Raw genomic sequence first — 15,629 nt, forward strand, 5'->3', positions numbered from 1 at the left:
CATTTGCTTTAAATCACACTTTGGTGTACAACCTTCAAAATATCACACTAACATGTACGAACTTATGGGTGACCTCACACTATGGTGTATAGCCGGTGAGAATGACCGGTCAACCCCAGTCAACCCGCCACGTCACCCATATCCCACTAATTCTAATTAAAAACGTGGGCCCTCTAAATGTGTAATGTCTAAATACCCTCATTTGGTTTTCCCTCCTAATTAATCACCTACCCATCTCCCAATACACGTCCCTTCGTTCTTCTTCTTCTCTCTCTCTCTCTCTCTCTCCATTCCTCATCGTTCTTCTTCCTTCTCTTCGACATTGGCAAATTATCTGGGTTGCAGAGGAAGATTTTAAAAAACCCTAACATATACAAACGAAACAGTGTTCGTGATGTCTTCAACCACGCATAGCATCAATCGATTTGGAAGCGGAAGGATCTGCCACTGTGGAATCGAAGCTCCGCTGAAAACTTCATGGAGCGATTCAAATCCAGGAAGAAGATACTTCAACTGTATCAATTTCGGGGTAAGAAATTATATCCTCTTCTCTCCATCTCATACTCTGATTTCTTTATGAATTTTAACCTAGTTTATGCTATTCATCGCATACTCGACAGAAATCAAATGCTTGCAACTTCTTCGAGTGGATGGACCCAGTAATGGATGGTAGGGCAAAATCGGTGATTATTGGATTACTGAGGAAGCTAGACAGGATTGAGAACGAATGCAGCAGGGTGAAACGTGAATTAGAAAGGGAAAGACGTTGTGATGCAGATTTGCAGAAGAATAGAGCGCTGGTGATTGAGATAGAAAGAAACAGGGGAAGGATTTGCAGTTGGATATGGATTGTGATTGCTGTAATAATTGCTCTGTTTATGTTGTGTGTTATGGGTTGATTTGTGCTAATGTAAAAATAGAGGATTGCTATGTTAAATATTCTATGGCTTGTAATGGTCATATTTATGTTAATTAAATGCCTTAATGCTAATTAAGTGGCAAGTTGTTGTATACATTTTTTTTTTGTGTTTTTTGTGATTTGGTTGGAACACATAAGGTAAGAAAAATATAAGGTAAGAAAAATACACATAAGATAAGGTAAGAAATACATATTTTACCAAGATTGAACATTGAACATGATGTTGCTAAGAATTGAATTGCTAAATTCATAAATTATTTGGTCTGCTAAAGACGTTTTTGATGCAACATTTGCAAGAGAATAAATTACCATATTCTACAAGAGCATTGCCAATAAAACACAAATTCAAGATACTGCTAAGAATTGGATTGCCAAATTCACAAACTATTTCCATTAGCAAAAAATAGTTTCTTCAGGGCATTGTTAACCCAACAAGTTTATGCCACCATGGGCACTGCACAAAAAAAGACCAAATTTTATGCCCACATGGGCACTGCACAAAAAAGAACAAAAGTTATGCCAACATGGACACTGCACAAAGAGACCAAAGTTTCAGCCAACATAGGCACTGCACAAAATACAAAATTTCAACCAAATTCAACACCTAACAACAAAGCTATCCTAATGCCATGGTCTCTGTTGATTTGCAGATGAACTTCTTGTACGTCGTCCTCTTCCTGGATGAACACCGGTTCTTGCATTTGGTTGTCTTCTTTCTCTGCTTGGCTGGGTTGGTTGACTAGTTGAGGCAACTGTCTGACTAGTTCCCTGATCAACTAATATACATTAGCATTTGAAACAAACTGCATTAAAAGAGTAATTATCGAAACAAAAACCACCACTTACATCCATCATCCAGCGGACTGTGGTGGATGGTGGGGGCTGTGATGTTGCTGGCCTTGCAGAAGTAGAAGTCCTAGGTGGTGAAGCTGCTGGCCTTGGAGCAGTAGCAGTTCTAGGTGGTGATGTTGCTTGCCTTGGAGTTGTCCTGGCTCTCTTTGACTACAATAAACAGATATGAAGAATAGTTAGTTCCATATCAGAAATGTAGATTATATAGGGACATTACACAACTAATACCTGTGGAGCAGTTGATTGTGTAACTTGTGATGTGCATGTCCTTTTGTTGTGGTTTTTACCTCCACATTTTCTACATGTCATGTACATGTTACCTTTCCTGCTCAATTTACCTCTGCTAGATGTCTCAATTTCTTCAGGTTCTTTCCTTCTTGCCCTTTGCCTTCTACCACGCTTGGACTTCACTGGTGAAGGAGGCTCAATTGGCACAGGTGGAACCTCATTGGGCCATTGATCCATGCCATTAGTTGGTTCAATAATGAAACTGTAGACTTTCAGATATGTCTCTACTGAATAGCAATCTGCTAGGTAATTCTCTGGGTTGTCGTTTTGGCCTATAATAGCAGCACAACCGTGACTGCAAGGGATTCCATTCAACTGCCATCGTCGACATGTGCAAGTGTTATCCTCTAGATTCACGACAAACTACTCTCCTAGACCATTGATTTGAACTCTAGGCCCCCCTGAGTAAGTTGGAACATAATGTCTTGCCCAATCCTTGTTGGTTTCTAGCTTCTTCAAAATCTTTCCACAGAACTTCTTGTTATTCTTCCTCATAATATCTGCTTTGTTCTTTATCCTCTTCATTAACTTGACTTTAATCATCTCATACGTTGTGATAATGCCCTTATCCCTTGCGTCAAGGATGTACTTGTTGAAGCACTCACACAAGTTATTTAAGAGCATATCACATTGTGCCCTGTAACAGAAAACAAGCATTCAAATTACATTATTGAAACAAAATCCATCACAAACAAGCATTCAAATTACACATTGTGCCCTGTAACAGAAAACAAGCATTCAAATTACATTATTGAAACAAAATCCATCACAAACAAGCATTCAAATTACACATTGTGCCCTGTAACAGAAAACAAGCATTCAAATTACCTTTCAGAGAAGCATGCCCTGGCGCAGTGTTCGCTTGGCCGTTGTCTAAGCCATTCCATTCCTCAATCTTGTTTAACCATTCCTCATGCTTAGCCTTCCAAGCTGATTTCAAAGCACCCAAGCACATGTACATGCCCATGAACTTTCCTTCCTTCCACCCACCCTTAAAAGTAGAACCTGGATTGAATCTCATTATCTCAGCCCTATACCTATATAAACATAAAATAGCAATAATTAACAAGATAAGCACACATACATGTACATATATGAAAAAAAGGAAACTATAACCAACAAAGTGTACCTATATATGTTCTCATATTGGGACTTCTCATCACCATATATAATAGTAAGGCCAAAGCACTTAGCCCTGTAAGCTGTCATTCTACCAATGCTCAAGGACATCTCCCTTCTGATGTCATCCATCATTGCCTGTATTTTCCAATCAGCATCACTCCTAAAATCCTCCAAATATTTCCTCCCAACATATTTATACGTCATGTGAAAATTTTTATGTACTTTACAGCACTCGTGTTGGAAGTGACCACTCTTCACCTGCATGGTCCGATTCAATGGATCCTTTCTATCCACCTTTGAAGCATATATTCTCCATGGACACTTCTCACTGTCATTGATCATCCCTTTGCAAACTGCTTCCACTTTCATAGGTGTGTTAACCCTGAACCATGGTTGAAATCTGTGCTTGATGCCATGGCTTCTACATGCTGCTTTAAACTCTTCGTTATCATTGAATAACATGCCCATCTTGAATGTAGGATCAGCCATATCCCTAGGAGCATTGAACTCTGGATACCTCCTTCTACCTTCATTCTCAGAGTTTGACTCCGAGTATAATTCATCAGAGTCCTCATACTCCGAAGAATTCTCCTGAACATCGAAGCTCTATGTTGGATCCCTACCACTCGTGGGAACAGATGGTGCAGTCGCACATCTACCTCTTCTGGCATTCTGAACCCCTTGTACCAAATCATCATCATCCTGCTCCAACATATAGTCATCGTCAACAAAATCGTCTTCATCTTCTTCTCCTGCATCTGCATTTTGCTCACCACCAGCAACATGGTCCACGGCAACATCATGGGGTCCACTTTGATCACCCCCAGTGGCATGGTCAACCGTTTTATGGGAACCACTTTGATCACCCCCAGTGGCATAGTCAACAGTTTCAACTCCCCCAGCATCATGGTCAACCATTTGATCACCCCCAGTGGCATGGTCAACAGTTTCAACTCCCCCAGCATCATGGTCAACCATTTGATCACCCCCAGTGGCATGGTCAACAGTTTCAACTCCCCCAGCATCATGGTCAACCATTTGATCACCCCCAGTGGCATGGTCAACAGTTTCAACTCCCCCAACATCATGGTCAACCGTTTGATCACCCCCATCATAGGTACCTTCATCTTCCTGGTCATCTTCTTCAGCATTGGGGGCATCATCTACACCAACATAATCAAACGTTTCAGCTGTAGCTTCATGATCAATTTGGGATGCTTGGTCAACATGTGGAATTGGATCTGTTTGTTCGCCACCACTACCAATAAGAGTTGTTTGATCCCCACCAGCAATAGGAGCTGATTGTTCACCACTACCAATATGAGTTGCTTGATCCCCATCATCAATAAGAGTCAATTGATCACCACTGCCAATATGAGTTGCTTGATCCCCATCAGAATCCTTATTATACTCAAGCAAAAACAACTTCCTTCCATTATGCTCTAGGCACCCCTGTTTAGGTAAATGCACATCTTCATCAATCTCTTCTATTATAACAGAGCTTGGTATATACTCAAACTCATCATCGTCTTCGTCTTCTGATCCAGGTTCATCAAAGGTAACCAAGTCATCTACAGTTACCTCCTTCATAAAAATGTGAATCTCCCCACACTCAACACCAGCTAGAGCCATCTCGTAACAATCATCATCCGAGCTCAAATGTTTTAGCCCATCCTCCCATGGCGTGTCGTAACACTTCCAATAATATTGATAAACACCTGTGCATTCCAAACTGACCAATTTGGCAGCAATCCCCACTAAGGACAGGGTATCCCAGTGACAAAATTCCCAGTTGAATCCGTCACCGCCTACATATCCATGCTTTGTCCATCTACCATCGTAATATAGTAAAATATCAAAATATCCATCTTCAGGATCTACAAATAGTCAAAACCAATAAACACAATCATCAAATAAGCCATAAAGCAATAAACCCAATCATCAAATAAACAAATAAACCAACAAACCAAACCAGGGTAAATTTCACACATGGTATACAACCTTTGCTCTAAATCACACTTTACCCAACCAAACCATAGAAAAAATGAGATTAGCTTAATAAATAACACTTAATAAATACACTTACAGGGCTTCGCCATTGCGGATTCTTTTTTAAAGCGGTGGTGGTCCAGTGTACTATGCTTCCATACGGAGTCGGTTGCACTGAATGACAAAAATCATAAGTATCAGTTGAAATTATTTAAACAACAACAAAAGAGCTTTCTTCATAGAGCTTTTAAACATCATTAACAGAGATTTCAGACGAAAAAAACGATATTTCTTCAGACATTTAAACTGAAAAAACGAGCATTAAAATGACGAAAAAAACGATCATTAACACGACGGAAAAAACGATCATTAAAATGACGAAAAAAACCCTTTTTAAACAACAATCAAAAACCTCAATCAATATGACTTTTAATGGTGAGAGAAAGCAAAAATACGAGCTACCCAGTTATCCTTTTAAACAACGAGCAAAAATACGAACTTTATTCGAAACGAGCAAAAATACGAACTTCATGCGAAACAGAGTTATTATGAAGAGCAAACACGAGCTACCCAGTTATCCTTTTAAACAACGAGCAAAAATACGAACTTTATTCGACAACGAGCAAAAATACAAACTTTATGTGAAACAGAGTTATTATCTTCATGGAATCGAAAAAAGCAGTGAACTTACCTCTGCCTTATTCGAAGAGGAAATAGATGAAGTTCTCCTTATCTTGCGATTAACACCGTTCTTGCGATCACTTCTTCTTGTATTGCGATATGGGTTTCGAATTGTTTACGGAGCAAGAACTGTAAAACCTAGGGTTTGTAGTGGAAGTGGAACCTTCAAAATCGAAAGAGATAGAGAGAGACGGAAAGCTTTTGAGTTCGAACAAATGAAGAAATGATGGATAGCCAGAACGTTTTTTCTGTTTAAAAGTTGATCAGAAAACGAAGGGACGTGTATTGGGAGATGGGTAGGTGATTAATTAGGAGGGAAAACCAAATGAGGGTATTTTAGACATTACACATTTAGGGGGCCCACGTTTTTAATTAGAATTAGTGGGATATGGGTGACGTGGCGGGTTGACTGGGGTTGACCGGTCATTCTCATCGGCTATACACCACAGTGTGAGGTCACCCCTAAGTTCGTGCATATTAGTGTGACATTTTGAAGGTTGTACACCAAAGTGTGATTTAGAGCAAAGGTTGTATACCATGTGTGAAATTTACCCGTAGATATTGCATTCTATATCCTACCTCTCCGACCTGATGGAGATTTTCCGTTCCCATTTCCGTTTCCAAAATGTAAACGAGAAAAAAATTCATCTTTGTCGTTACAAGATACCTTGCGGTAGTGCTGGGTACAGTTCGATCCAAGTCGGGGATTCATGAATCTCCAGTATTAGATTGAAATTTGGAGATTAATAAAAGGAAATCTTCAGGATTGGATTAAAAGAATAAATCTCCAGAATTGAATTGTTCCAAAATTTCAGTCCAACCCAGTTCAGGGATTCGAAGATTCGGTTCCGGTCCAATCCAATATAATTTTTCGGTGATTCGGATAAATATCTAATATTTTAAGGTCTTTAATATCCTTTAGAGAGTTACCTTCCGAGTTTTGATCGAACGTTTGAGTAGAGGTAAACTCCGACAAACGTGATGAACGAGATCTGATTGCAAAAATAACAAAATGATTCTAATGATGATTAGAAACTCTCCCTTTTCCTATTACAGAATACTCTAATCCATTTTAGTTTTGGTGTTTTCCCAATGTTGAATAACGAAGCTAAATAAAACAGAATAATAAAGCGAAGATTGAACACAAGGATTTGTTAACGAAGTTCGGCAGTTTTGAATTGCCTACGTCTCCGAGAGCGATGGGCGGTTTATTTCTTATTGATCGTGTAAAAAAGGTATAGTTTACATGTACTTATAATGTGTAATAAAATTACTCAAATACATCCGCTCGATGCGCTTCGCTCCTCTCCGCTCCACTCCGGGATAAGCCCCTTGGATATTATGAGTCATATCCAACAAATCTCCACCTTAACGAATAAACCTGCCCCTTAGAAGATAAGCATCCTTTAGACACGCTATGTGGACCGGCTACAACACTTTCTTAGCAACTGCGAATGTCCAACAAGTCCAAACAATGTTTGAACTTGTCAGAAGTAACTGGTTTGGTCAACATATCAGTTGCATTCTCTGAAGTATGAACTTTCAGTAACAAAATCTCCTCAAATGCAATAAACTCTCTGATCTTATGATACCTAACAACAATGTGCTTGGTTCTAGTATGATACACCTGATTCTTTGCCAAATAAATGGCACTCTGACTGTCACAATGTAATTAAACTCCACCTTGCTGAACACCCAATTCTTTCACCAATCCAGTAAGCCATAGAGCTTCCTTTGCAGCTTCAGCTAATGCCATTGCTCTGCTTCAGTCATCGACAATGCAATAGTAGACTGAAGAGTTGACCTCCAACAAATAGGTCCTCCACCTAGAGTAAACACATACCTAGTCGTAGACCTCCTATTATCCAGATCACCAGCATAATCTGCATCCACATACCCTTCAACCAACGGATCACCATGCTGACCACCAAATAATAACCTATACCCAACAGTACCTTTCAAATACCTGAAGATCCATTTGACTGCCTCCCAATGTCGCCTTCCTGGTTTAGACATGTATTTGCAAACTTGACTAACAATATGAGCTAAATCAGGACGAGTGCATACCATAGCGTACATCAAGCACCCAACTGCACTAGCACAAGGAACCTTAGCCATATCTTCAATCTCCTTGTCTGTCTCAGGGCACTGTTCTTTACAAAGTTGGAAGTGATTTGCTAATGGAGTGCTCACAGGCTTTGCATTGCTCATAGCGAATCTGTCTAACACCCTCTCAACATAACCTTTCTGAGTTAACCACAGTTTCCTAGAGCTTCTATCTCTGCGAATCTCCATCCCAAGAATTTTCTTTGCATCCCCCTAAGTCCTTCATATCAAATTCCTGGCTCAACAAATCTTTCAAACCAACAACATCATCCATATTCTTGGTAGCAATCAACATATCATCAACATACAGTAGTAGAAAAATAGAAGAACCATCAGTAAGACTCTTAACATACACACAACAATTATACTCACATCGTTTATAGCCAATCTGGATCATGTAGGAGTCAACCCATTTATACCACTGCCTTGGGGTCTACTTGAGTCCATACAAAGATCTCTTCAACTTGCAAACCAAATGCTCCTGACCGGGATGAACGAAACCTTCAGGCTGCTGCATATAAATCTCCTCCTCCAAATAACCATGCAAGAAGGCAGTTTTGACATCCATCTACTCTAAATGCAAATCCTGAGTGGCAACAAGAGCAACTACTGACCTGATTGAAGTGTGTCGAACCACAGGAGAAAATATTTCATCATAATCCACTCCTTTCTACCGTGTAAAACCTTTGGCTACCAATCGAGCCTTGAACTTCTCCCCCTCTTTTTCTGATACTGGTGGCTTCTTCTTGAGAACCCACATACACCGAAGAGCTTTCTTTCCTTTTTGAAGTCGAGCCAACTCCCAAGTCTGATTCTTCTGTAAGGACTTCATCTCCTCTACCATTGCACCCATCCATCCTTCTTTCTCCCGGCCAGTGATTGCTTCTTGAAAAGTGGCTGGATCATCACTGCCTATATGAAGTGCATAAGAGACCATGTCTTCAAACCCGAATCTGGTTGGGGCCTTAACATTTGTGCACCTCTGCCTGTCTCTCACCAAATTATAGTCCTGCAAATCAGTGGTGTTGGAACCACCTGAAGCTAAATCCGAGCTTTCACCAGCTGGAGTCTGATCTGACTCAATCTGTTCCATCTCTTTATTCTGCTGCAACATGGACTTTTCATCGAAAACAACATCTCTGCTAATCACCATCTTCTTGGAAATTGGATCCTAAAATTTGTAGCCCTTGACACCTTTCTTCTAACCCAGAAAGATGCACTGCTTTGATTTTGCATCCAATTTCGACCTCTCATCTCCAGGTACATGCACAAAAACAGGACAACCAAAAATACGTAAGTGACCAAAACCAGTATCTTTATTAGTCAATACCTCTTCTGCGGTTTTTCCTCCCAAAGATGCTCTTGGTGATCTGTTGATGAGATAACAAGCCATACTCGCTGCCTCTGCCCAGAAGCGCTTAGCAAGCCCCGCGTTCAGTCTCAAACAATGAGCCCTTTCAGTCAAAGTCTGATTCATCTTTTCAGCAACACCATTCTGCTGCGGAGTTTTACGGACTGCGAAGTGCCTCTGAATTCCATGCTCCTCACAGAACTGGATGAAACTCGAATCTGTGTATTCTGTGCCATTGTCAGTCCTCAAATACTTGATTTTTCTTCATGTTTAATTCTCCACCTCCACTTTTATTTAATTGTATTTAGAAATCTTGAGCCCACATTACTGGAATAGAATATTGAAAGTATGAAATTCTGTGAGGGTTGTAAAAAATATTATACGCTAATTAAGCTAATTAAGCTAATTAAGCGGACATAGTTGCCAGAAGAATTAATACGAGATTAATTGAGGATCAGATATATATTTTTCTAGTTTTTGTATGTATGAATAAAAAGTAAAGAATTATTAAATAATATATATATATATATATATTATCGAACAATAATAGTATAAAATGATTTAATATAAAAAAACGGATATATATATATATATATATATATATATATATATATATTATCGAACAATAATAGTATAAAATGATTTAATATAGAAAAACAGATATATTTGTAATATATATCCTTAGAATGTGCTAATAACAACATATAAAACAACTCAAACAAGTAAAAATAATATTCATAAATATATAATTCACCAAAAATAATCATGAAACAATATCCTTAAATTTTTAAACCATGTCATGAAACACAATTTAACAAAATTGTCCAAAAATAAAATAAAATAAAATAAAAATACATAAAAAATATTTTTTATAAAATATTTTACAGTCATAATTAAAATATTTGACGGGAAAGTTTTATCTATAGAGAGGGACCTTTTCCGCTTGAATCTGAATTAGTCTGAATAGTCCGTCTATAATATGAGATAGTTAGAAAATAAAGCAGGGGGAATAGTACTTGAATATTAGTCTTACATATATCAGTAAGTAGTAAAGTTTAACAAATGACATTTAATTTTGGCTCAAAGTTTTGGTTGAGAAAACTCTTATGTTTAAAGTAATAATAATAATAATAATAATAATAATAATAAGTTATGGTTGACAGAAAAATAAAGAATATTCTGGTACCAAACTGTTGTTGGCATGTCAATTTATAAGAGTATTTGTGGGTCTGTAAGACAGTATACCAAGTTAATATAATACCAACATTTTTTTTGGTTTAGCCAATAATTTTATGGTTAGTTGATCAGAACTAGTACTAGGTTTCGAATTTAATATATCTAAGCATTTTTTTATTATTTTAATTTTAAGGATAATATTTAGATTATTATTAAAGGGTCCTATGTTTTTTAAGAGATGATGTTTATATTTTTTTTTATATATATCAACCTAAGGTTTGGAGTTCTTATATTAAGTACTGGATCCTCCATGTCATTCGAAAGACCTCCAATTTATATTTGGACACGTGTATTGTGATCCCACATAATAATTAAAATAGTGTGACTTCTTATAATATTTGTAGGTCCATGTTACACGTGTCAAAATATATATAAGAGGCCATCCATTTAACATGGAGAACCAGGTGCTTCTAATAATTTGCGGGAGGTTTGAGCACTATAGAGGTTTTAACTAGTTAAACTCCTAATAGTGGTGTTTGGTGAATAGATGTTTAAAAGAATTTATTGGGTCCAAAAAACTAATTTTGCTCCATATCTTTTGAAGGACATTTTCATCGGTAATTACTACCCTTTAACCTCAAATAAAGGCTTTACCATGTTCTTATTTATCATTTTACACAAATAGTTATTAACAATTAGCTAAGATTTTACCAAATAAATTACATAAAAATCGCTAACCCAAAATGTAATCAGCTAACAACTAATTTGTTAAACATGTCTATGTCATTTCTAATTTGATTTTTTATATAATTATATAGATTAAATTTTTGCAGTTCCTTTAATATTTTTAACAGTAATTTAAAAAAAAAAACTCATATGGTTGTTTTTTTTTTTTTGTCAATTACATCTTCCTAACTGTTTTTATTTAAACGGTGACTAAAGTTCACTTTCTTAAACAGAATGATTTTTTGTTTGACACTATAAAACCTCCAAATTTTCTATTTTTCAAAATCACTATTTTTTAAAAATTCTCTCTCTAAATATTCACTTTCTCTCTCCTCATTAAACAACACCCAAATGATCTCAAAATTTAAAAATTAAAGAATTAAAGTTGCTATTAGAATATCATGAATTCTTGATTTTTTTTTTAAATTTTTAGCTCATCAACAGTTATTTTAATTGTGCCAACAAAAAAATTATTGTTTTTAGCAAAACGAAAAACTCGTCCTCGTTTTGACAAAAAAAAAAGACCACATGCATGCAATTGATAATGTTGGAAGTGACCAGTCCAAAAACATAAAATGACACAGAAAGAAAACATGAACAGTAACCAAGATATTAAAGAACAAAGTTTAGGCAAATCTGAGGTGTGTATTAGCAGTCTCCTTAAGATAGATTTTGTGCTATTAACGATCGTCTCTCAGAATACAACAGATTATGCAAGCGAACTCTTACCGTGTGTAGATTTGTTATCACCGGAGCAGAAAAAACAACAACTTACAAAGAGCAGAAATATTTAAGAGAGTAATTTGTTAAAAGTCTGTAAATTTGATAGCTTCATCCTGTATAGAACTTGAATTAATATGTCTGTTCTCGAATGAACACGACTGTTCATGAGCAAACACGAATGTTCACGAACTGATACGACTATTCATGAATGCACACAACTATTAGTATTACGATGTGGTGATAACTTTATACAGTTGATATCTCCATAGGATAGGTAGCTAATGTGCATTGAACATTCCTTTGTGAAAGTATATTTACTTTATTGGCTCACTAATAGACGTGATGTTCTTGAACTATTCTACCATTTGTGTAAACGATGATATACTCCACACAGATACCAACATAACACGATATTTGATTCTCATGGTTATGTTCGTTATGCCCATAAACATCGCCTGGTTCTGCGAGAGTTTTAGAGAATTAGGCCCCACTATAGTCTCATTTTAATCGATCCCACTTCACTCTTACATAGATGATTTCTTTGCTCAACATTTATGACGCACAATGTATCATTAAAAACATATTGCTTAACATTCTTCCTATTTTTGTGTCACTATTTACATCTAGGAATGAACTTGGGTTTAACCCCCACGGTGACCGCACAAGGTTTATGCAATTAGGTTGTCTCTTTGAATCTAGATCTTGATATCTCCGGTCAACAAGGTAAGGTTTTCCTTCACATAACGCCTTAAATTCTAATAGGCTTTAGTCTCATTCCTTTCGATGTCTTTTCAACTTGATCTCTATTTAACCTTTTGGTTAGCGGATCCGCGGTATTACCTTTTGATCCAATAAAATCAATAGAAATAACACTTGTTGAGATCAGTTGTCTAACGGAGTTATGTCATTGATGTATGTGTCGATGTTTACTATTATATATCTCGTTATGTGCTCTCTTAATCGTTGCTTGGTTATCACAATGTATACAATTTGTGGACACAGGTTTGGTTCACATAGGAATATTCTCGAAGAAGTTTCGTAGCCATTCAGCTTCTTCTCCTTCTTTATCCAAGATTACAAACTCAAACTCCATAATGTATCTTGTTATAATCGTTTGCCTTGAGGATTTTCAGAATATTGCTCCTCCTGCTAAAATAAATATGTTAATATAGCGTGAAATCGACTGAGAGTTTTAATCGTAAACTCACAAAGAATACAATCTTTTCAAGCTAAACTTGAAGGTTGAATAAACCCAAAACAATGATGAACCTTGAGCTCCAATGGAGGCTTGAGATAAATTTCATAAAAGTTAGGTTTCATTACAAATAATGGAGCTTATATACTCCAACAAAATAAAAGGGAAAAGACTAAAAGCCCTTGAATAGGGTTTCTAACAAAACATAGGACAAAGGGTAGGATGGGAAGGGTAAGAAATAATGGCAACCTAGTAAATATTGGGTGATGGCAAAACAGCAATTAATCAAGGGCAGGATTGGTCCCCCCCAATGGTAGAACTTGGAGGAGAAGTATTCTCCTGGCAGGACACGCCCCGCGTGGGCCTTGGTACGCCCCGCGTGACTCAGTCGTTGAGATGGGAGAGCCTTCGACGTGCACCTCACGCGTGGCATTCCGGATTCACGCCCCGTGCATTGGAGCCTCTGATCCCGGTGGTCCTCGCTGATGGACTTCACGCGAGGCGACCCTGGTGGTACGCCCCGCGTAGTCGGCCTCCTGGACAATCTTCACTCCGGACTCTGGTTTCACGCCTCGCGTACTTAGAGATGCGTCCCGCGTCATGGATCTCCTGGACAATTCTTCGACAAGGGAGTCCTTTATGCCTCGCGTCTTGTCGAGCACGCCTCGCGTACCTGGCTGGTTAGCCTGACTCTCGCGGTCCTCATCTCTTAGCTCTGAGCTCGGGCTTAGGGATAGGATGCCCTCATCATTCTCCCATTCTTTGAAAAAGTCGGACTCCGCCTCCGACGCCTTGGTTTGTAACGTTCCTTCCGATTTCCACAAGCTAAGGTCCTGCACATTAAAAGAAGAAGACATCTTCCCAAGCCAATTAGGAAGGGTTAGTTGGTAGGCATTGGCACTAATCTTCTTGGTGATCCGATATGGGCCATACTTCCTCGGCCTCAATTTGCTACTAGGAGCATGCAGGAGGCGCTCTTTTCCCAAGTACACCATCACCTTATCCCCCACCTCAAACTGCACATCTCTCCGGTGTTCATCGACTTTGGCCTTGTTCTTACTATTTTTTTCCTCAATGCTTTGCCGAACTTCATGGTGCATTTGGTGGTAGTCATTGGCCAAATTGTGTGCCGCTACACTTTTCTTCTCTCCCTTCGGAACTTCCCCCAAGTCAAGCGAATGGTTCGGGGCTTTGGTGTACATAACTTCGAAAGGTGACTTCTCGGTGGTTGAACTCACGGTGGAGTTGTAGGCAAACTCGGCTTGGGCAAGCACATAATCCCACATCTTGGGTTTGTCCCGAGATTTGCTTCTTAATAGATTTCCCAAGGTCTGGTTAACCGCTTCAGTTTGCCCATCCGTTTGTGGGTGAGCCGTGGTACTAAACTTCAAAGTGGTGCCAAGAATAGCCCAAAGAGTTCGCCAAAAGTGGCTAACAAACTTGGTGTCCCGATCCGACACTATGCTCTTTGGGACCCCATATAACCTCACCACCTCCCGGAAGAAAACCTTAGCAATGGAGGTGGCGTCATTAGTCTTCCGGCACGGGATGAAATGAGCCATCTTCGAGAACTTATCCACCACCACGAAGATAGAATCCATACCACGTTGAGTCCTTGGTAGTCCCAACACAAAATCCATTGAAAGATCCTCCCAAATAGTTTCCGGAACCGGCAGGTGCATACGTAATCCGACATTGGTAGTATGCCCCTTGGAGGTTTGGCAAATTTCACATCGCTCTATGATATACACCACATCTCTCCTCATCCTAGGCCAAAAGTATCGAGAGCCAACTACTTCCAAGGTCTTATCTCTACTAAAGTGGCCCCCTCAACACCCCTCCATGTAGTTCCCGGATCACCCGTTCTCGTATGGACATGTTTAGAAGGCACAACTGACTTCCCCTCATAAGGAACCCATCCACCAACTGGTATTCGCCTCCCTCGGCATCGTTCCTACACTTCTCCCACTCGCTCCCAAAGTTCGGATCATCAATGTACTCCCCCTTGATGTGCTCAAAGTCTACTAACTCCAAGGCTACTGTTTTGAGGAGTGCTACCCTTCGACTCAAAGCATCCGCTACTTTGTTTTGTTGACCCGCTTTGTGGAGAAGCTTATAGGGGAACTTATCCACAAAAGCGGACCATCTAGCATGCATGGAAATCCGGAGCTGCTTCTGACTTCCCAAGTACTTGAGGGCTTGGTGGTCGGTATACAACATGAACTCCTTTCCAATGAGATAGTGCTCCCACGTCTTGAGAGCCCGCACTACCGCATAGAATTCCTTGTCGTAGGTGGCCTATTTTTTTCTCGAGTCACACAACTTCTCACTGAAATAAGCAATAGGCCTCCTCTCTTGTATCAATACTCACCCAACTCCTACTCCACTCACGTCACACTCAACTTCAAAGAGCTTATCAAAATCAGGAAAGGCAAAAACCGGAGCGGTGCTTAGTTTTTCCTTTATCAATGCGAAGCTACTCTCTTGCTCGTCTTCCCACT

This window comes from Euphorbia lathyris, chromosome 4, assembly GCF_963576675.1.
Source record: "Euphorbia lathyris chromosome 4, ddEupLath1.1, whole genome shotgun sequence".
Taxonomy (NCBI): domain Eukaryota; kingdom Viridiplantae; phylum Streptophyta; class Magnoliopsida; order Malpighiales; family Euphorbiaceae; genus Euphorbia; species Euphorbia lathyris.